Genomic DNA, 22,642 nt, shown 5'->3' with positions numbered 1-22,642 from the left:
AACTCGGAATGATGACCACCAGTAGGACAAATCGTTATCAAGAGAAAAGATGTTGAAACTTACAGAAGTAAGCGGTTATTATGAGCAGAGTTACTTCAAAAACAAGGGGATAAACAGAGACGATATGTAGTAGCGGTATACACAGCATCAAACCTAAATATCAGAGATTAATCGATGTTATTGAAAAGAAGAGGAACTATGAATGATACATCTAGAGGAACTGGGAGTGCTATCTACAGTGATCTAACAAATATGGAAAATTTCAAATAGACCGATAAAATAATCTAGAAGGAATAAGGTAAATAATGAACTATGTGGATTGGATGGTCTCTTTAGGGACAGATGCTGTTTCAAGGTGACAATAAACCAACAAAGATACATATACTGCGGGTAGAAGACTATAAAATGAGTAGCTTAGCCAACTTCGACAGATACGTGCTGACCTGCATGATGTTTAATAATAATAATAATAATAAAAACACTTATAGAGCGCCTGGTTACACTTATGACAGTGTGTCCGCGCGCTAAGAAATGCTTCAGTATCCCGAAGTGGCCGAGGTCAGGGGCCCAAAAGGGTCCAGGACTACGAACCATTATTACTTTGGAAAAAGGTAGGTTTTAAGTTTGAGTCTGAATCTTTTTTCTGAGGGCTCCATGCGTAGATCTAACGGGAGATTGTTCCAGTGCTTACTTGCAAGAAAGCGAAAGGAGCTGCCTCCCATCCTGGTCTTACATACGCGAGGGAGCTGAAACAGCATCGCTCCAGCGGATCTAAGGTTCCTGGTGGGGCGGTGGATGGTCAGCAGGTTGCGTAGATAACTCTGCCCTTTTCCCTGGGCAATGCGATGGGCAAAGCAGAGAGCTTTAAACTTAACGCGATCCTCAATAGGGAGCCAATGAAGCTTTCGTAGTGCAGATTTACCAGAGGCCCTGCGAGGGAGATTCAGTACCATGCGGGCCGCGGCATTTTGGACACACTGTAATTGATGTAGACATTTTCGGCTTAGTCCTAAAAGAAGGGCATTGCCGTAATCCAAGTGCGGAGTAACCAGGGCATGGATGAGTGTCTTCCTGGCGCTGATGGGGAGAAGATCTAACACTTTACGGAGAGTTTTTAAAATACCGAAACATTTACCCGTGATTTTACTAATTTGTTTCCTAAAGGAAAGCTCCGCATCTAGCCATATTCCTAAGTTTTTAACCGAGTTAAACTTGAGCCCTGTGGAACCCCATATCTCAATTTGTGGATGGATGATTTGTGAGGAGGGCAATATACCTGGAAACTCCTGTTTTCTAAGAAGGATTCTATCCATTTCAGAGCTGGCCCATCTACTCCCAGGTCTGAGAGGCGAGACAGCAGCGTTGAGTGCAGCACGGTATCAAAAGCTGCACTCAGATCTAGTAAAACCAACGCTGCTGTCTGCCCCTCATCTGCAAGTTGTCTCAAACATTCTGTGGAGAATAGAGCCGCCGACTCAGTAGAGTGGCCTGCTCTGAACCCTGACTGCGTAGAGTGGAGAAGCGAGTTCTCCTCCACAAACTTCATAAGTTGGCTATTTACTATCTTCTCCACAACCTTCCTGCAGAAGGGAAGGAGAGAGATAGGACAGAGGTTTTGTAGCTGGGAAATGTGTATATTAGCTTTTTTTTTTCAGAGGTATTACTTGTGCCATTTTCCATGCATCAGGCACATGGCTTTCCTGAAAGGATAGGGTGATCAAGTGTTCCAATTGCTCAATCATACAGTCAATGACTACCTTACAGCGATTGGGGGCAATCACATCAAGGGGGGAGCCAGACTGAATGCCATTAATGATACTGAGCAAGTCTGTCCTCTCAGGAACAGTAAAGTGAGTCAGAGAGGCCTTTATAGCACCAACACTTCTCACAACGGAGTCACTAGTCGGCGTGCCGCCTGTGAAGGTGGCATGTATAGAATCCACTTTTTTAATGAAAAAATCAGCGATATCTTTGCATATTTTATTAGTGTAGATATCCTGAGCCTCAAGCCTAGTTGGAGTAGTGAGCTCCTTGTAGATCAAAAAGAGTTCTTAGGTAAGATTTTTGGCAGATTCAATGCGTCCATTGAAATGAGCGCCTTTGCCTGCTCTGACTAGTTTATGGTAGATTTTTAGTTCCCTCTTATAGTGCAGCGTATCCTCTGGATTATAATTTTTCCTCCAGTGACGTTCAGTGTTTTTACACTTGGCTTTGGCTTCCCTAAGTTCCTTAGAAAACCAAGGGGCACTTTTATTTTTCCTAACGGGAGGTTTGGATGACCAGGGTGCTACTGTATCGAGAGCCGTAGACATCCAGTTCTCATAATGATCCCAAGCCTTAAGCAGGGTGTCGCTGGGGGGGCGGAGGATCTTTAAGTAAGGCAGATTTGAAATTTTCTGGCGTAAACTTCTTCCAGTTTCTATGTTTCACAGGCTTAGTTTTAATCCCACTGCCAGCCTGAGGACCCACTTCCACTTCAAACGGGATGGCGAAATGGTCTGACCAGACAATTTGCAATGGCGTGGCAGTTTTAATTCCTTCCCAGTTGGCAAAAATGGGATCTAAAAGGTGGCCACATTGATGGGACGGGACCGTAGATTGAAGTTTGAGTGACCGAGATTTCATTGCATCTATCACATCCTGTGCCACCTTACAATCGGGGTTTTCGAAGTGAAGATTCAGATCTCCTAATACAAGAATTTCTTATATCGCAGTGTATACATAGTTATCAGCTCTGTTAAAAGATTGCAGAACTGTGAAGCCTTACCAGGAGGCCGGTATAAAAGGAGTCCATTAATAATGTTTTTGGGGTTAACTTTTATCGTGAAGAAACCACCTTCACAATTGGGCAGTGTGGTCTTTTCTAAGGTGCAGTGTAGCTCACTTCTATAAATCATTGCCAATCCCCCCCCTATTTGCCTTTCTCTATCAATTCTGAGCAGGCAGTATCCTGCGGGAACGGCTTCCAGGGTTTCAGGGGTAGAGGCCTCATCTAACCATGTCTCCGTTAAGAGGAGCACATCAAGATTGTCCTCTAATATCAGATCGTATATCTCTAGCTTGTGTTTTTTGAGAGATCTACAGTTTAACAACATCAACTTCATATTTGTCAGACTCCCTACATCTTTCCTCCCCCCACCAATGGAGTAACCACAGGACCCGCAGTGAGGCATAGGAAAATCCATTGACATAGTATGACAGCAGTTTTTATCCGCATTGGGGCGGAGGGCAAGTAGGTCGCTTCTAGTGTAACTAATTAGAGTCTTGGGGCAAGCATTTGTGGAGAAATGAGCAGGGGTGGTGGCCCCGTGCCCCGGTCTGCCGCGGACGGGTGCAAACGGGCTTGCCTTTGGCGCGCCACCGGCGCTCCCGCTGCGCGGACGGGGAGGTGTCATCTTTTTATCCAGTGGGAGGCGGGTGGGAAGCGTCCAACTACTGGACCGCAGCCCTATTCCTTCCCCCAAGTTGGCGCCCCTCGTAACCTGCCGGCGTCAGCACCTAAATCGGCTGCACCAGTCACGAAAAGATGTCAGGGGGCCTAGGAGCAATGTAGATCTTGCACCGAGAGGTCCGTAGTGCAAGCAGCTAAAAATGCACAATTTAAAATATTTCACACGTTTTTTAAAATGTACTGCAAACACTCAAATAAATGGCCATAGGCAAGGGATAGCAGGAGAGAGCCCCCGGCTTCCGCCTCAGGGGTGAACAAAAGCAAATCTGGCTATGACGATGGAGTTAATTACAGACGGTATTGCAAAGATTGTAAAGGGAATCTGGGCAGAAACCACCCTATCTGTAGCAAGCCTGAAATGATTTAAGGATCCAAGCGTCAATATAATACCTGACAGATCTTGCTCTAAATATCAATAGATGCTGAAAGAGGTACACAACTCCCTCAGTCTCGGTGTGCACGATCACGCAAAGCCCTCAGGCATCAGTAATGGCTCTGTGTGTCCAGTCGAGAACCACTGAGAGTCCTGCTCTGGCGAAGCAAATAGTCTGGAGTTAAAGAGAAGTAGGATTTAGCATGGAACATCACAAAGGTGACTGGATGTATTATTACCTTAGTGTGTGCAATGCTAAAGGCTTCAGTCTCGCGGATTGGCAAAATACACGATGAGGTGCTGGAATAACCGGCCTGGATTGCCAGCGCGAACGCTGCTTAGATGATATGCCGTGAAGACAAAGGAAAATTAATGTCAATGTTTGGTTAGTCTCTCTGTAGCAAATGAACTAGGTACCGTAAGTTTATTGAGACCTTTAATTAAAAGGTGGGAGTGGAGGAGGGCGCTCCGACTGCGTACCTGCCCTGGTTACTTACCGGTAACCTTCATTACTCCGAGTGAAGTCTCCTCGCCACATGAATAGCAAAGTGAGCACATACCAAAGCCAAGCGGTTTCATGGAAACTCACAAGAAACCAACGGACCAGGGGAAGCCAAGGAAGCCCAAGAGACCAGACGAGTGGAAGGACCACCCAAGCGAGAGACAACCACGAGCAGGAAGAACCAGCCCGGGACAGAGAGAAACCGGGAGGGCCGAAACCCCAGACCCCCGGGACTCGTAGGACCGGCAGAAACCGCCCAAACCAACCTCAGAGGGAGGACAGAAAAGGCACGGAACCGCAGCACACGGGGCCAAAGGCAACAACAAACAGGCCCAGAACCGAAGCAGCAAGCCTGCCCAAACACTTTGTTATTCCTGTGGCGAGGAAGACTTACGAGGAGGTAACACCTAATAGTGGACTGTGAGCAATCGCTTAGAAATGCAGATCGTTCTCCAGATAACGTGTGAAGGAAGACACACTTATACATCAAGTAAAAGTGGGTTTTAAGACAAACTTGTGATAAAGGAGCAAGAAATGCAAATTTAAAAGTTGTGTATTGGAATGCTGCTGCGTGCATTGATACTGTATTACTGCAACTGGTTAACTTAAGAGGACCCACTAAATGTGCGCGCCTTACATATTCTAGATGTGGCGAAGCTGGCTTACCTGTCGTTGCTTGTGAGGGTGGATAGGGATAGACGCCATAACCGGGAATCGGCGTTCATGCCGGTACGGCATTTAAATGCCTTCCCACCCGATCACGTGGTTGAGTATCTACGGGCATAGAAGACACACTATGCTGTTCTGACCGTACGTGTTTACTAAGTGTGGTTATGGGGCGGAAGTTGTTGAGGTCATTCGCATCGGCAAGGGTTTTTTAAGAAGTGGGGTAACCTGTCTGTAGGAATCAGGACAACACAGGTATGATGAAGTCAACGTAGTTTTATTGTAGAGTAGATAAAGCAGGTAAGAAGGTAGACTCTCCACAGTCCTAAGTATCCATTAACAGTCCCACCAAGAGCAGCCTGCTAGCTGCTCAGCCCCATCCATCCAACTGTCACTCTGCTCCAGTCACCCAAGCATTCCACATACGGCCCACACACCAAACATTCCACACACGCCCCACACACCAAACATTCCACTCAGAACACTCACACAGGCTGAGCAGCTAGAGACAAGTTATCATAAGAGGTAGATAGTAATAGGAGAATACTACATATCTCTTTCCTTATAAACAAAAGACGAAACTAAACAACCTCAAAACTATAAACGTAAAAGTATAAGATAAGATGGATAATAAAAACGTCTTAAAACTACAAGCATAAATGTATGAGCTAAATACATACACCAAACATCTTAAAACTGTAAACGCAACAGCAACTGATAAGAAACATAGTCAGTGTTGGTCTTGGCCCTTTTCCCCCCATTCTTTTGCTTTCATCCCCCCAACATGTAGGATGTCTCCCCCATGGTAAAGGTTACTGAATAGGCCATGTGAGGTGTGAGACGCCCTGTGTAATGTTAAATGCAATGCAATGGTTTGTACATTTATTTCCCCCCATTGTAAACATGTACCCTGGTGAAATGCTGCATTTGTGTTTTGCATTTGAAATGGCTGCCATGGCTGTGCGTTGTGCCACCTGACTGCAGGAGGTTATGTTATGTTATGTTATGTTATTATAGGTCTTCTATAGCGCGCAGCTACTCCAAAGGAGTGTCCCGGCGCTTTGTGCTCCAGACCTAAAAAGAGGGACATACAGAACATAACAATGAAGGATAAAAAGACAGGACCAAAGATGGAACTAATAGACTCTAGCAAGTAAAGAGCCAGGTCTTTAAACTCTTCCTAAAGGCGAGTAAGTTTGATGTAGATGCACTCTAGTTGTTAGGTACCCAGCCACCCCTGCATTTGGAGGGAAAGCCTGGCACCCAGGCTGCTCTACTCCTTCCCCTGAGCCAGTTAGAACTAGTTCACCTGTCTGAGGTGGGTTAGCAGTCTAGTTGTCTGGTACCCAGCAATCCCAGCATTTTGAGGGACCTTCTAGAAGCTTCCAGCCTTTCTGGTATAGGGAGAGCAGTAGAGATGTGATGTGCAGAGACAGAGCTGGGACAGGAATGTGAGGGGACCTGCTACAAGGGGATACCGCCACTTGGGCCTGTGTGCTGGGCCCTGCACCCATCTAGGACCCCCCTACTGTCCCCAGGGCTTGTGAAGCCCCACTTCAGGAGTTCAGGCTGCTGTGTAGGAGGAGGGCCACGCTGCAGTGGAGGATGGTGAAAGCCTATCACCCTGTTTTGATGATGCCCCCACTAACTTCTGACCTGGCCCAGTAGTGCCTAATGCTCTGTCCCCCGGGCCCCTGGAGAAGGAGGGCCCCCCCTAGGTCCCTGGAGCTGCCGGGACCTTGCATCACGCAACCGCTGAGCAAAGAAGCGCCTAGAAGGGAAGGAGCATCTTGGACCCCGCCACCCAGGAGGTGAGGAGTGATACCCTGGGCCTGCTGCTGGGACTGTCCGCCCCAAGTGTTGGACCTGGAGGAGGCGCTGCGTGACGAAGCGCTATAATCCTGGAAGTGCTGTGCTGCAGAAGCCCTGGGTAGTCCTAAATTGCCTGAACTGTACTGCCTGCTGTGTGTGACTGCAAAGCGCCGCTTCAATCAAGCACTGGACTGTTGGAAGGGCTGCCTAGCCCTGGATAAGTGCTGCCTGCTAAGTGTTGTGATCTAAAAGCGCTGTATGAGGAGCTGGGCTGAGGAGAAGCGCTGTGTGGTGGCTAGCGCTGCGCAGCTGGAAGAGGCTGGTTTTTCTGTTCCTAAGCGCTGTCGCGCCAGATCCTGCCGCCTCTCAGCCTTGTAAATAGGGCAGGAGCCTACCCCACCTCCACTCGGGGAGCAGTGTCTGCATCTGTCTGGTGAGGCCTCGAAGCACAGTGTCGGTGCCTGCCTCCCACCCTACTGCCCAGGAAGCCCGGGACTAGTGTTTGTCTGCCACGGAGGCCGTCCTGCCCCTGGAGACTGTAGTTGGGCCCCGTTGGCCCCCGGTAAACTGAAGTGGCCTGCCCCTGACCTCAATGAGGAGCTGGTGAGTGGGGAGTGTGCTGGAGTGGGAGGGTGTGTCGGGGCACAGGGTCGGTGCCCGACCCCAGGGACAGTGTTGCCTTCCAGGTGCCCCGTCTGGCAGTGGGTGCCTGCAACGAAGGGCCAGACGATACAGGAGGAGACTGCTAGTTACCCCTGTGTGAGACCCCTAGAGTACCCTGTGACAGAAGAGGCCCAGAGTGTTGAGGGGCCACTGTTGGAAGGGGACATTGAATCTGGAGCCCCCTCCCCTTTGGGACTGCGCCTATTACCACTGTTTAGATCCCTGAGGTAGCCTGTAGCCCATGTGTTGCCCCTAAAGAATGTGGGCCTAGATAATGGTGGCACCTACATACTAAGGTGCCTATGCCCAGGTGCTGAGGTTGATGCCCCATGTGTATGCCAGTTAGGCTTCTGTGTTCTTTCTATGTGATGGAGTCTGATGTTAAGTATAGGCCTGATGTTAAGGTTTTGCACCTAGTGGAGAAGTGTGGCTCAATGGTTAGAGCGGCAGACCCTGATGCAGAGGTCTAGCCCGGGACCAGGGTTCAATTTCCCGCCTCAGCGGGTCTTGGGCTCAAAAATTCCACTGACCTGATAATTCTCGCCTCGGTGCCTATTCTAATCATGGAGTCCCACTCTGCAACTCTGGGCAATAACTTGCTTAATCTCCACAACGGCCACCACAACGCTAAGGATGCCTGGCCTCCACCTTGCGGGTGCCCAGGAGTGGACGCCTCACAGGGAAAGCCAGGATGGGTTCCACAGCGGTATTCGTACAAGCGCCTTGAGACCCTTGTGGGTGAGTAGTGCGCTATACAAGTATCAACTTACATTTACATAATGTTGATTTGATGGTGTACTTACTTGCCCCAAGGTGCTCCATGTGAATATGCCTTTCTTGGCCTGATGTAATGTTGTATGCTCAATGTTCCTTTTGTTGCAGTGGATGCAGATGCCATGCAGGAGTTGCCTTCATACCTAATGCGTATTTTATGTCTAACGCTTTAGTTTACGCCTACAGCTTACCTCTTGGTGAGGCCAAGGATGAAGGTCTGAGTTTGCCCTGCAATATTGATCCTATGTTTTATGCATTTCCTGACATCCTTTTTATTTAAGCTGGACACTAATGTACTACTTACCTTTTCTGACCTTTCCCATTTTTCCTTGTACATAATCCCCCTGGTATACTTTGCTCTGGCGCCAGTTGGTGCCCCATTGTGATTACTGATATTGTTGTGTTTTACCTTTGAAGGTTGAAGAAAATACAGAACTTATTCTTTTTCGAACCAGAAGCAGTGTCGTGTCTCTTTTGTGGTGTGCCTGTGTAGAAAAAAAACGGTAGGGCTGACGGCCAGTTTCAAGATTGCCCGGCGTTAACCGCCTCTATACCACTCTGGTTACCAAACAAAGAGACAGGCGCTGGAGACTGGAAGGCAGGAAACAGGAGTTTTTTATTCCGACGGAGCAGAACACATCAGATCAGACAACAAGGTATCATCTCGAGGTGCTCTAACAGCCTCTCTGAGGCCTGGCCTCTTATACCCTGGTTTATGGCATGTGACCACTCTTTATTACAATCAAGACATTGTGAAGTAAGGAAAAAACATCCCCGTAATCCTCGTGTCAATCCCACCCCCACATACATCCACAATAGAGGTCCTCAACCTGCTGATAAGAGGAGGGGGCTATCACACAGCTGAGTGTTCCGCCGATTCTTAGGATGTGTGCGCCTGATCGTATCCCAGGGGGTGGGGAGGCCATGATCAATAGTGGGTCCTTTGAAGAGGAATGACTCCATGCAATAGGGGGCAGTAAACTGTATCTCCCGGCTTAGGCGATGGCCTCGGACCTGTGTGGACAATCGGACTCGGTGGAAGGGGACATCAAAGGAGAGGTATTCATGCCACGTGGACAATCAGGCGCAGAGGGAGAGTTTACCAACAGAGGGGTATTCATGAAAGGAAAGGAGGTGTTTGGTCAGGCGCGAGCGTGACTCCCAAGGACAGAGTCTTGCAGAAGAAGAAGGTTTATGACTTGCCCATGTGAGGTAGGGGGGGAGCCAGGGTGCGCGGAGGATGCTCGCAGGGTCAGGGAGCACGCTGGCGATTGATCGAGGACAGGGAGACCATGATACTAAAAATGGCTGTCGTGCATGTTGTACGTGGGTGACAGGTTGGCGCAGACGATGTTCAGAGTAAAATTCCACACCTGGTGTGTCTTCTGGGGGTACTTGTGTGAATGCTTTATACATGTCCTCTGAAGTTGGCCTGCCCGCTCTGCTCCATGCTACCCCCTGTAGAATTGGTAACACCATTTCTAACAGTTGGCAGAAAATGTGGACCGAACAAGTATAACAGCATGCGCTGCCAATCTCAGTATGGCGGCGCGCTGTGTCACGGCCTGCCGAGTGGTTCTCGGCACGTTTGTACCTCGGAGCGTCCTTCAGCAGCACAGAAGATCGTGGAGTCCACAGCGTCGGATCCATGAGGAGACAGCAACGTCAGCACGTCTTCACAAGAGAGGTAAGCCCACGGGCTGAGCAAAGCTATCTAGCGTTACATTTTAACCCCTTCCATGCGGCCGCAATTCTGCGCCTGTGTGGCAGAATCGCGCGTGGGCGGGTTTATGACGGCCCCCAGCCGTCATCAGCACACGACCACCGTAGTGCATGACGGCTGGGGGCGGTCATCAGCATGCAAGGGGTTAAAATATGAAAACGACAGTTAGGAGAGTGCGCTGGCAATCAGGTCTCAGGGTAGACCTAAACCAAAGTCAAAGTCGTGGCACTGAATGTGAGAGATCGGAATTGACTAGAGATTGTCAATGAAACCACCCAACAAACCCAGAGTTCCTCATGGTGTGAAATACCAATGTAGAAGACGTCCACAGCATGTTGTGAAATTCTGTGCAGGACCCATTTCAAAGTTGTGTGCTCCTGAAGTAAACACTCGTAGCCGGGTGCATAGGTGCCTTTTGGTGTCGGGTTTGGTCGATGTTTTCTATGGAGATCTGCAAAGAAGTGCTGCAGGCAACCAGAAGAAAAGTGTCCGGGTGGATCCAAGGGTGGATCAAAGATCTGAAGAACCTGAAAGCAGAGGGGACAGAGTCTGGGTCACTAGCCAGTGACCAGGAAGGAACCAGGAAGGAACTAGGCGATGTCGGGTGATTTCAGGTGAAGATGCGAGGCTTGTCTCTGCAGCCACGAGGACCAGGAGGTGTCGACGACAACCAGGAGCTGGATTCGAGCTGTCGTTTGAAGGATCTAGTTGACTGCGGTGTCGGTATCCTGATTGGACCCAATAAGCCTTGGCAAACGCAATCCACGCAGGAAGTGAAGATTGGCTTCTAGTCGGTATAGAACGTCGAAGGTCCAAGAGTTCTGTTTCAAAGTTTCAGTCCAGGATAATCTAAAGTCCTGGGGACACAGCTGAGAAGTTGGCCTGATATGTGATGTCCACTATTCTAGTGGGCACCCTGTATCAGTCCAAACAACCCTTATGGTGATGGTTGTAAAGTCAACCTTATAGACCAGCTATCCTAGTGGTAGCATGGACAAAGCAGTCTTAGGCTAATACTTCTGAGAGCATGTGAAGCCAATTGTTTTACCAATAATAACCCAATGAATACCAAATGAAAGGACACCACACAAGGTATATATCAAATATATATGTATTTATTACTAACACAACCCCTCTGCACTCTTTATGAGTTCAGAGTTCGAGATACAGCACAAGTTACTCAAAAAGCATACTATAAGTTGAACAAATACAGGGGCATATTACTAACCACTAGCGATAATTATCGCTATGTTGGTTTAGCGGGAATATTTTTATCGCCGAGCTGCGGCGATTTTTATCGCTTAGGAACCTTGCTATTATCAAGGTTTATCTCCTAAGCGATAAAAATTGGCCGAAATGCATGAATATCGCTGAAAAGTCAGCGATATTCATGCATTACCGAGCTAATGCTCTTGGCCATGTTATCCACCTAATATTGGATAACATGTTTAAGAACTGCTCAGGGCAGGTGTTAGCTTTTGGAAATATTTGCGCTTAGCGCGAATATCTCCAAAAGTTGGTAATAGGAGATAGCGATGTTAGTGACTGTTTCCAGTCGCTAACATCTTGGCACGCCCACTTTGTATGTCATTAGTGATAAATATCACTGACATGCAAAGCGGGTAGAGTACCGGGTTTTTATGGACCCGGCGGTGCCAGGGAACACACCTGAAAACTCAGAGTCCTTCCTGTTTCAGACTACAGAAACACAGAGTCTTCTAGGTGAAGTCAAAGATAGTATTTATTGGCTGCAGCCAGTAACAGGTATCCTAGAAGTACAACGGCATGTATGTTCTCAGGAGACTGCTCTCTTTTACGAAGCCAGCCTTCTTCTTTTATACAAAATAATGTGCTTTAGGCAAACATTCCTTATTTTACAGTTAACCATCCAAATATTTTCACTACAAAGGAAAAGCAGAGTCATGATGACAAGCCCACATTTCTGTTCGTCCAGCTCATAATTAATTACCCGGCGAGGTCCAGTATTTCCATCAGATATCGACGGACCCCCAATAAAATCGGGCACCTCCTCCTCGTAAAGCAAGTCATAAAGCAAGAAACAGGGACAGGTGTGTGCAAGATTAGGCATGGTTTGTGTGCGATGAAAGGTTTATGATATGTTGTGCCTTGATACGAATCTAGCTCGGACGCTGGGAGAGGACCTGGCCGAACAGGTTTGGCTTTGGGCGGAGGAGTCAGCTTGCCCAGGTCACAGAGGAGTCAGCTAAGGTGTACGTGTCCTTCGGACCAGGTTTCGGCTTCAGTCATTTGGCTATGTGAGGGCAATCACAAGATGGATGCCGTTCACAAAATGGAACCCGGGGATTCATGACGGAAGCGCTGATTTAACGGTGAATTCGTCACTCGAATATGACGAAAATGCTTATACATAGTATACTTGTCATTTCCGGTCTGTTGATACCAAAATCGTCATGATGTGACGATGTTCGAAACACGGGTCCAGAATTTTTGGTACCACAGACCCTCCTTTTGCCCTTACATAGGCAATTTAACCTATACTCACGCTAATCTGAGTCAAGGTCTATATTCATAAAGTCATTGAGATGTTGCTGTAGCATTATCCTATTACTTAGCTCGTTTCTTGACACAGGTTTCCTTATACACGATGTAGCACAGAGGCCACATATTGCAGGAGCACACTGCACACACAGACAGAGCAGGAAAAGAATGGCTAAGACCATCCCAATGACTATCAATATCTTCCAACCCCAGGCAGATATCAGTTCCCAGAACCACCCCATCAGTGACCAGTCTCCTTTATCCACGTGAATAGATTCGGAGAATTTATGCAGTTTGGAGATGGCCTGGTATACTGTCGGAGCGTTATCTGGGATGAAAATGCAACAACTTGATTGGATCACCTTACATACCCCACCACGGTCTGCAAGTATGACGTCTAAGGTGACCCTGTTCTGAAGAGTCATAAGGCGGTCCGACTGGAGCTCCACAGTCAGGTTACTAAGGGCACCGGCAGTTTCGACTATGGTAGATTCAACTACCCTTGTCAATTGGCGAATGTTCCTGCTGTTCACCATAGGCCCCCAGAATGGCAGAAAACCTTTTACGAAGTCTCCAAATTCTTGTCCCGTAGTGTCGTCTTTACTCACGACACCTCTAACTGTCCTTGTCCTATGGTAATCTGCCGCAGCCGTGTAGGTGGGAGGCAACCGGAACGAAATGAAACATGTGCCCGAGAAGTCGGGGGGTAGCCATGTATACGCTCTATCATGGCAGATAAAGTAGGTGCCCTTAGCTGCTAGGAATAAAGGGGAGGTCTGAGACGAAAAGACATACGTTTCAGTACAGACACTCTTCCCTAACTGAGCTCCGGGATTCCTGCCATTACCTTGCAGACATAGGTGACCCTTATGGGGTACAATCCAAAATGGGGAGGATCTCTTTTCTTGCTCGTTCTCATTCAGAGCAACTCTATATCCGGTTATGTTCCATCTAGTGTATGCTTGCAACTCATCTCCAGGAATGGTTCTATATGAATCAATGTCTCTACTCATATTCGTGATTCCTACCACTAATGCCTTGTTGCTCGAGTTACTTCTCTTCTCGTTCAGCGAAGACATTGCCGACTTCATCAGCCCGCACGCCCTCCTCTCCGCTGACTACAACCTCCTCGGGGACCTCAACTTCCACCTGGAGAACAACAACGACCGCAACACCACCACCCTGCTGGACAACCTCGCCAACCTCGGTCTCAAGCAGCTGGTGACCACCCCCACCCACTACGCCGGACACACACTCGACCCCGTCTTCTCATCCAGCAAGGACATCACCTTCAGCCACGCCACCGGACTCCACTGGACGGAACACAGCTGCGTCCACTTCAGCTTCAGAAGGACCACGATCCACCACCACCAGCAACAGGTTGCACGCAGAAGCTGGAACAAGATCACAGCCGAACAGCTCGCAACTTCCCTGAGCATGAACCCTCCCACCAGCGCAAAGAACCCAAGCCAGGCCGCCACCAACCTCGCGAATTGGATCAGCAACTGCGCAGACGACCTTCCCCCTCTGAAGACCCCGCCTAGCAGACCCGGCAGCAAGAAGGCCCCATGGTTCACCGACGAACTCAAGAGTTCCAAGAAGAACTGCCGAGCCCTCGAGAGAACCTGGCGCAGAGACCCAACACCGAACAACATGACTGCCCTCAAGCTCGCCACCAAAAAACACCACCAACTGATCCACGCCACCAAGAAATCTGCATTCAAGGAACGACTGGACAGCAACGCACACAACAGCAAGGAACTCTTCAACATCGTTAAAGAGCTCTCCAACCCCAACGCCGGAAACAAAGACATCACCCCTTCGCAAGACCTCTGCAACTCCCTCGCCTCCTACTTCCACAACAAGATCGCGGACATACACAACAGCTTCAGCACTCAACCGACGCACGCCACGACTGAACCACCGCCCCCCACCACCACCCTCCGCGCCTGGACCCCGATCAGCACCGAAGACACCATCCGCACGATGAACTCCATCCACTCCGGATCTCCGACCGACCCCTGCCCTCACCACGTCTTCAACAAGGCCGACGCTGTCATCGCACCCCACCTGCGGGACATCATCAACACCTCCTTCGACACCGCTACCTTCCTGGAGAGCTGGAAGCACGCCGAACTCAGCGCTCTACTCAAGAAGCCATCAGCCGACCCCACCGACCTCAAGAACTACCGCCCCATCTCGCTGCTCCCGTTTCCTGCAAAAGTCATTGAGAAGACCATCAACAAGCAGCTGGCCGCCTTCCTCGAGACGAACGGTTCCCTCGACCTCTCGCAGTCTGGCTTCCGGGCCAACCACAGCACCGAGACCGCCCTAATCGCAGCCACCGATGACATCCGAGCCCTGCTCGACAATGGAGAAACAGCGGCCCTCATCCTACTAGATCTCTCCGCGGCCTTCGACACTGTCTGCCACCGCATCCTAGTGCAGCGCCTCAGCAGCATCGGACTCCAGGAGAAGGCACTGGACTGGATCACCTCGTTCCTCACCGGAAGGACACAGAGAGTCCGCCTCCCCCGTTCAGATCAAAAGTCAAGTCAAGTCAAGTCAAGTCAAAAAAATTTATATAGCGCGCTACATACCCAGAGGGTCTCAAGGCGCTTGAAGAGGGGTGGGGAATTACTTGTCAAATATCCACGTTTTAAGTTGCTTTCTGAATGCTAGGTGGTTCTGAGTAAGGCGAAGGTAAGTGGGAAGTGAGTTCCAGGTTTTAGCTGCCAGGTAGGAGAAGGATCTACCTCCCATGGTGGTTTTGTTGATGCGAGGTACAGTGGCAAGGGCTTGGTTGGATGATCGTAACTGGCGGGAGGGGGTGTAGACGGACAGTCGTGTGTTGAGGCATTCAGGTCCGATTTCGTAGAGTGCCTTGTGTGCGTGGGTTAGGAGCCGGAAAGTGATCCTCTTATTGACGGGGAGCCAGTGAAGTTTTTTCAGGTGACCAGAGATATGTTCTTTACGCGGGATGTCTAATATGAGCCTGGCTGAAGCGTTCTGGATACGTTGGAGTTTTTTCTGGAGTTTAGCGGTAGTACCGGCGTAGAGGGTGTTTCCGTAGTCCAGTCGGCTCGTGACCAGAGCGTGGGTGACCGTTTTCCTAGTTTCGGTGGGGATCCAACGAAATGTTTTTTTGAGCATGCGAAGAATGTTGAAGCAGGATGAAGAGACGGCGTTGACTTGTCTGTTCATCGAAAGTGAGGAGTCCAGGACGACGCCCAGGTTCCGTGCGTGGTCCGTCGGGATGGGTGCTTTTCCAAGGGCTTCTGGCCACCAAGAGTCGTCCCAGGCAGAGGGGGAGGTACCTAAGATAAGGACTTCTGTTTTATCTGAGTTTGGTTTCAGACGACTGTGTTTCATCCATTCGGCTACTTCTTTCATTCCTTCGTGTAGGTTAGTTTTGGCGGTGCTAGGGTCATTGGTGAGTGATAGGATCAGTTGAGTGTCATCCGCGTAGGAGATGATGTTGAGGTTGTGTTGGCGTGCGATGGCCGCGAGGGGTGTCATGTATACGTTGAAAAGGGTGGGACTGAGTGAGGACCCTTGAGGTACGCCGCAGATGACTTCAGTGGCCTCTGAGATGAATGGTGGGAGGCGGACTCTCTGGGTTCTTCCGGTGAGGAACGAGGTGATCCATTCCAGTGCTTTTCCTTGTATTCCGATGTTTCTGAGGCGCTGTAGAAGGGTGCTATGGCAGACTGTGTCGAAGGCTGCGGAGAGGTCAAGGAGGATGAGGGCGACTGTGTCTCCATTGTCCAGGAGAGTTCGAATGTCGTCTGTTGCTGCGATGAGGGCGGTTTCAGCGCTGTGCTTGGCTCGGAAGCCGGATTGTGAGGAGTCGAGGGATTTGTTTGTTTCGAGGAAGGCGGCGAGCTGGTTGTTGACCGCTTTCTCGATGACTTTGGCCGGGAATGGAAGGAGCGAGATAGGGCGGTAGTTTTTGAGTTTGGTGGGGTCAGCTGTGGGTTTCTTCAGGAGGGCGCTGAGTTCGGCATGTTTCCAGCATTCTGGGAAGGTTGCGGAGTCGAGGGAGCAGTTGATGACGTCTCGGAGGTGCGGTGCTATGATGGAGTCTGCTTTGTTAAAGATGTGGTGAGGGCATGGGTCTGTGGGGGATCCTGAGTGGATAGAGTTCATCAGACAGATGGTATCCTCAGTGGAGATTGGCTTCCAGTCATTGAGGGTGTTCAAGGGAGGTGGGGGTCCTGCAGGGGGATGGGTGGGTTGGTCTTCGGGTTGGTTGTCGAAGCTGTTGTGGATGTCTGCAATTTTGTTGTGGAAGAATGAGGCTAGGGAGTCGCAGAGGGCTTGAGAGGGGGTGATGTCGTTGGAGTTGGCCGAGGGATTGGTAAATTCCTTGACGATGTTGAATAGTTCCTTGCTGTTGTGGGCGTTGTTATCTAGTCGGTCCTGGAAAGCAGCTTTCTTGGCATTTCGGATCAGTTGGTGGTGTATGCGGGTGGCGTTTTTGAAGGCGTCCTTGGTGCTGGTGGTTGGGTCTTTTTTCCAGGCCTTCTCAAGGGAGCGGCAGAGTTTCTTGGATTTCTTAAGATCATCGTTGAACCAGGAGGCCTTCTTGCTGCCAAGTTTGAATTGTCGTTTTTTCAGTGGTGCTAGGATGTCGGCGCTGTTGGATAACCATAGGGTGAGGTTGGCGGCGGCTTGGTCGGGGTTTGAGGAGTGGGCTGGGGGGTTTAGAAGAAGCGATGAGGAGATCTGATCGATGGTGATTTTGTTCCAGTTTCTTTGTAGAGTTGGTTGGGGGTGGTTGTTGGGTTTGGGCTTGTTGTAGGTAAAGTGAACGCAGCTGTGGTCAGTCCAAAGGAGAGCCGTGGTGTGGCTGAAGGAGACATGATTGCTGGAGGTGAAGATAGGGTCGAGTGTGTGACCTGCGATGTGGGTGGGGGAAGTGACCAGTTGTTTAAATCCGAGGTTGGCGAGGTTGTCCAAAAGGGTGGTGGAGTTGCGGTCGTTGTTCTTTTCAAGGTGAAAGTTGAGGTCTCCCAGAAGGATGTAATCTTTGGAGGGGAGCGCGTGTGGAGTGATGAAGTCCGTGATGTCCTCACTAAATTGTGCGCGGGGTCCCGGAGCGGAGGTCTGTAAAGGAGGGTGCCTCTGAGTGTGGTCTTGGGGTCGATGTGGATCTGTAAGTGAAGGAAGCCACCCAAGTCATCTGCGGCGTTCCTCAAGGCTCCTCGCTCAGCCCAACCCTCTTCAACGTCTACATGAGCCCCCTCGCAGCCATCGCATGCCAACACAACCTCAACATCATCTCCTACGCCGACGACACCCAGCTGATCCTCTCCCTCACAAACGACCCCGCCACCGCCAGAGCCAACCTACACGAAGGGATGACAGACGTAGCCAAGTGGATGATGAACAGCCGCCTGAAACTGAACTCGGACAAGACGGAAGTCCTCATCCTGGGATCTTCACCCTCCGCCTGGGACGACTCCTGGTGGCCCCCCGCCCTGGGCAGCGCACCCAAACCAACAGACCACGCACGCAACCTGGGCTTCATCCTGGACTCCTCCCTCTCCATGACCAGACAAGTCAACGCCGTCTCCTCGTTGTGCTTCAACATCCTGCGCATGCTACGTAAGATCTTCCGGTGGATCCCCACCGAGACCAGGAAGACAGTCACCCAGGCCCTCGTCACCAGCCGTCTGGACTACGGCAACTCCCTCTACGCCGGAACCACCGCCAAACTCCAGAAGAGACTCCAGCGGATTCAGAACGCCTCAGCACGACTCATCCTGGACATCCCCCGCTGCAGCCACATCTCCGGACACCTGAGGGATCTGCACTGGCTCCCGGTCAACAAGAGAATCACCTTCCGCCTCCTCACCCACGCACACAAAGCCCTACACAACCAAGGCCCAGGATACCTCAACAGCCGCCTCAACTTCTACGCTCCCACACGCCAGCTTTGATCGACCGGCCACGCCCTCGCCGCCATCCCCCGCATTCGAAGAGCCACAACAGGAGGAAGGTCCTTCTCCTACCTGGCCGCCAAGACTTGGAACTCCCTCCCGACCCACCTCCGCCTGACCCTGGACCACCTTGCCTTCAGGAAGCAGCTCAAGACCTGGCTGTTCGAGCAGTAGCGGACCCCCCCTCCCCTAGCACCTTGAGATCCTCCGGGTGAGTAGTGCGCTATATAAATGCTTTGATTGATTGATTGATTGGGACGTGGGGGATATGGTTTGATGGCAAATAGGAACATCGTCTGAAACACCCACAAAGAACCATAGTAGCTGAATGGCAAGACAAAATATGGCATACCTTCATCCGTCGATTGTGGCATAAGCCCGCACACCCAACAATTAGTCGTGTTCATTACTAACTGGTGTTGGTGTAAAAGCTGGATGAATGAGTTATTTGCAAATTCCGATCTTCTAGCGGTCTCGTGTTCAGGCAGAGGGTGAAAAGAATGTGAGAAAACAGTAGGAGGAGGTACGGGCTGTGTAGTAGGTGCGAACGCCACTTGAAAAGTGAATAAAACATATCCTATAAAAAATGTCATCACACTAAGCAACATACAAATACATAATATCAGAAATCGTGTTCTTGTCATTAATGTACACATTCTGGCTTTAAAGTTCATCGGTTTGGCAGGTCTCTCCATCTCGGAAAACTCCATCCTCTATAATTGCTGTCCGCGGCAGTAGGGTGTTCTATGCTAAGGAATGCTTCTGTCAGTCCAGGGCAACTCCCTTAGACCAACCAGAACCGTCGATCTAACGTCTTCGGCTGCACCCCAAAGACTTTGGAAACCGCGACCCTAGCAGCAGAACCCGGATGGCGGTTCAAAAAACAAAAATAAGCAAGTTTCTCAGATCAGAGCGCTGCACTTTCAAAAATAGTCAAAAAGCAATATTTTATTTGTCCATAGTCATAGTTCTCGGCCTCAAATTGTAACGTGTTCTTCCAGGTATTGTCTGGTTTTCGAACAACAGTTCAGGTTCTGTAATGTTCAATCGCATTGACGGTGGCACAAATCCTTGCAGAATGTCGTCGCTCTCGCGTACAGAGTTTGTTCCTTTTACCTGTGCATCACTGAAGAGCAGGAAGCGAGGCAAAGTTTCAGTCTCAGAATCAGCAATCCCCTCCTGGACCCACCGGTCGTGAGGCAGAGGTAGAGGGACCCTCTTGCAATGGGGACCGTGGATCCAGTGTTTCTTTCCTTCCACTCGAACAGCTGATCTCGTGGAGAGAAGTACTAGGTGAGGACCGGTCCAGCGGGGCTCATCATTCTTTGTCCGCTGAAAGTTCTTTACGAGCACATAGGTTCCAGGGTCGATAGGGTGTCCTGGAGCTTCAGTAGCTTGAGGTAGAGTATCATGTACCTGTTGGTGTAAAACACTCAATTTAGCCGTCAATTCGTACAAATAATCAAGCAGTACAGGGTGTTCTAAGTCACTGAATTTGGCTGGCCTTGGCCCTCCCCATATGCTGGCCGGGCGGCCGAACACTATTTCCTAGGGACTAAGTCCCACCCTCGAGTGCACAGTCATTCTTGTTGATAGGAGTGCCAAGGGCAGAGCGTCAGGCCAAGTAAGACCAGAACTCGCTGGAATTTTGGCCAATTTTAGTTTTAGCGTACCGTTATAGCACTCTACTAATCCAGCTGATTGGGGGTGATTTGCAGCGTGGAACTTCTGCTGTATGCCTAGCCCTTCACATACTTTCTTCATCACTCGACCCACAAATTCACTCCCATTATCACTCCAAGCCATTCTCGGCATTCCGAATCTGGGGAAGAACTCCTTGATAAGGGCTTTAGCTGTTGATAAGGCACTATTGTCTTTCAGGGGATATGCTTCTATCCATCTTGAAAAGGCACAAACAACAACGAGTACGTATTTCAGATTGTTGCACCTCTCCATGTGGATGAAATCTAGCTGCAAAACCTCGAACGGGTACGTAGGAGGAGCAAAATGACCAGCTGGAGTTGGGGTTCCCCTACCAGGATTGTATTTCAGACACACCATACAGTTCTTGACTATATTCTCTGCATACTTAGGGATTCTGGCGTTCTGCCATACTGGAGCCAGTAACTTGCAAATCCCTTTCACACTGATGTGCGCCATTCCATGCGCCATTGTAACCACTGCAGGCACATAAGCATCGGGTAGCAACCAACGCTGATGTTCTGACAATTCAACCAAGCAACCATTCGCGTCAAATTTACCTGTGCTTTCTCTCCATACCTTCAGTTCTCTCTCTGTAGCTTCAGCTTGGATGGACTTCACACTCTCAATCGTATCTTCACACATACCAACGTCACCCACCCATCGTGCAGGGCCTGCAACATACATTCGACTCATTATATTCCTTGCGGTTTCTTTCGCAACCTCATCCGCAAACGCATTTCCACGATCAACATCATCTGTAATCTTTTTATGTGCACTGCATTTCACAATCGCCACTTGCAACGGCAAAGTCAGTGACTCAAGAAGCTCATTCACCAACTGACCATGCTGGATCTTAGCACCATGCGAAGTCAAGAAACCTCGTTCAGGCCACAAACGTCCAAAACTATGGGCAACACCAAAGGCATACTGACTGTCAGTGTACACATTCACTCGTTTTCCTTTTGCCAACACACAAGCTCTTGTTAATGCAATCAACTCTGCTGCTTGTGCTGAGTTATGTGGGATACGTGCAGTTTCAGCAATCGTATGCAAGGTCGTTTCAGCATATGCCGCAGTCGTATTGCCATTCGGCAACTTGAAACACGAACCATCTGTCAAGCTGCTCCTCGCACTTCGCAGAGGCAGTATCGATGCAAATTCCAATCGCCCTCTAACCAGTGCCTCCACTTCTAAGAGCAAAGTACACCAGTCACAGGGAAAGGGGAAGTGGAAGAGAAAGAAGAGACACCTTGAATTCTTCTGCTACACTCACTGGCTGCTGGACGCTACGCTTCTTTCCGCTGCCCGGTTGTAAACCTAATGCACAAATTGGGGAAAAGAATAAACAACAACTCACCTTTAAATTCTACACACTATATAACATAATAAAGCTTATCCTACCAGTGGTGTTCAAGGTAAAGGCTACTCTTCTTGTAAATATGTTATGTTCAGCAGGAAGCTTTCTGACTGTAAGATAAGGAGGACTACATTAATAGATATAGCTAATCTTTAATGGACTCTTAATCTGCAATTGTCATCTTTGTGTACCTGAAAGACCTTCTGCTCTGGACTTGAAAGGGTTCTTAATATCCAAATGTTCTCCATGCAGCAAATGCAGTCTTTAAGCCTTGTATTCCATTAGACGCGCAAAAAGGTAAAAGGAAGGAGCAAGGGGAAGGGTAAGAAAGGAGAAAGCGCAAAAGGAAGGTAGTAAAGACGTTATGCTGCCGGGAAATATAGACAGAGTTCACTTACAGAAGTCTGTTCACACGACGTCCTCCACAGCACTCACTTAGGTTCGGCAACACGAACCAGGAAACGAAAACGGGTGACAGGTTATCAAATATGGCTCGAAGGGAAGGCGGAGATACCTTGTGACTAAGCTGGGGAAGTTTCAAGGGTTATTTGGGCATACCGAAGCTCCCGTCAGAATTATAACGCGGAGCCTCAGAATTCCACTGCGGTTTCTCTGAGAACTTAATTGAAGTGCGCAGTTACTTACTCGCGCGCTTCCAAGAACACTAGCCTGAATCACTGCTGAGAAACAGGAGCCACCGCGGCGGCCATCTTGGGAAGGGGAATGTTTACCAAACTACCTAAGGGGAACTATGTACAAAATTGTTACAGTCTAACCTAACCTTGGCAGGGAAACCAAACATTTACCTGCTTGGTTTTAAAAGTAAAGCTAGACCTCATCTTTCGTTTGGGAACACTAACAATGGCAATGCTAAGGTTCCTGACACCATCAACCCATAAAGTGCCATCACATTCTGCTAGGGGAGTGTCCCTAAGGTCTATTATCCCTTTCGTTTCTTCCTCAGTTCTGAGGAAACAATCATGTGACTCTTCAACATTCTCTGTCTCGACTGGGATCGGCAACAGCGTAGCTGGGTTTAATGTATTACACCTTTTGATGTGCACATGACTCGCTAGGAGTGTCATTTCATAACCTGACAATCAAGCACTAGTTAAGTTCTGTGTTTTGGTTCTGTTTAACAAAGTGTCCACT

The sequence above is a fragment of the Lissotriton vulgaris genome, chromosome 3_2 (genome assembly GCF_964263255.1).
Source record: "Lissotriton vulgaris chromosome 3_2, aLisVul1.2, whole genome shotgun sequence".
Taxonomy (NCBI): domain Eukaryota; kingdom Metazoa; phylum Chordata; class Amphibia; order Caudata; family Salamandridae; genus Lissotriton; species Lissotriton vulgaris.
This window is presented reverse-complemented; position numbering follows the sequence as displayed.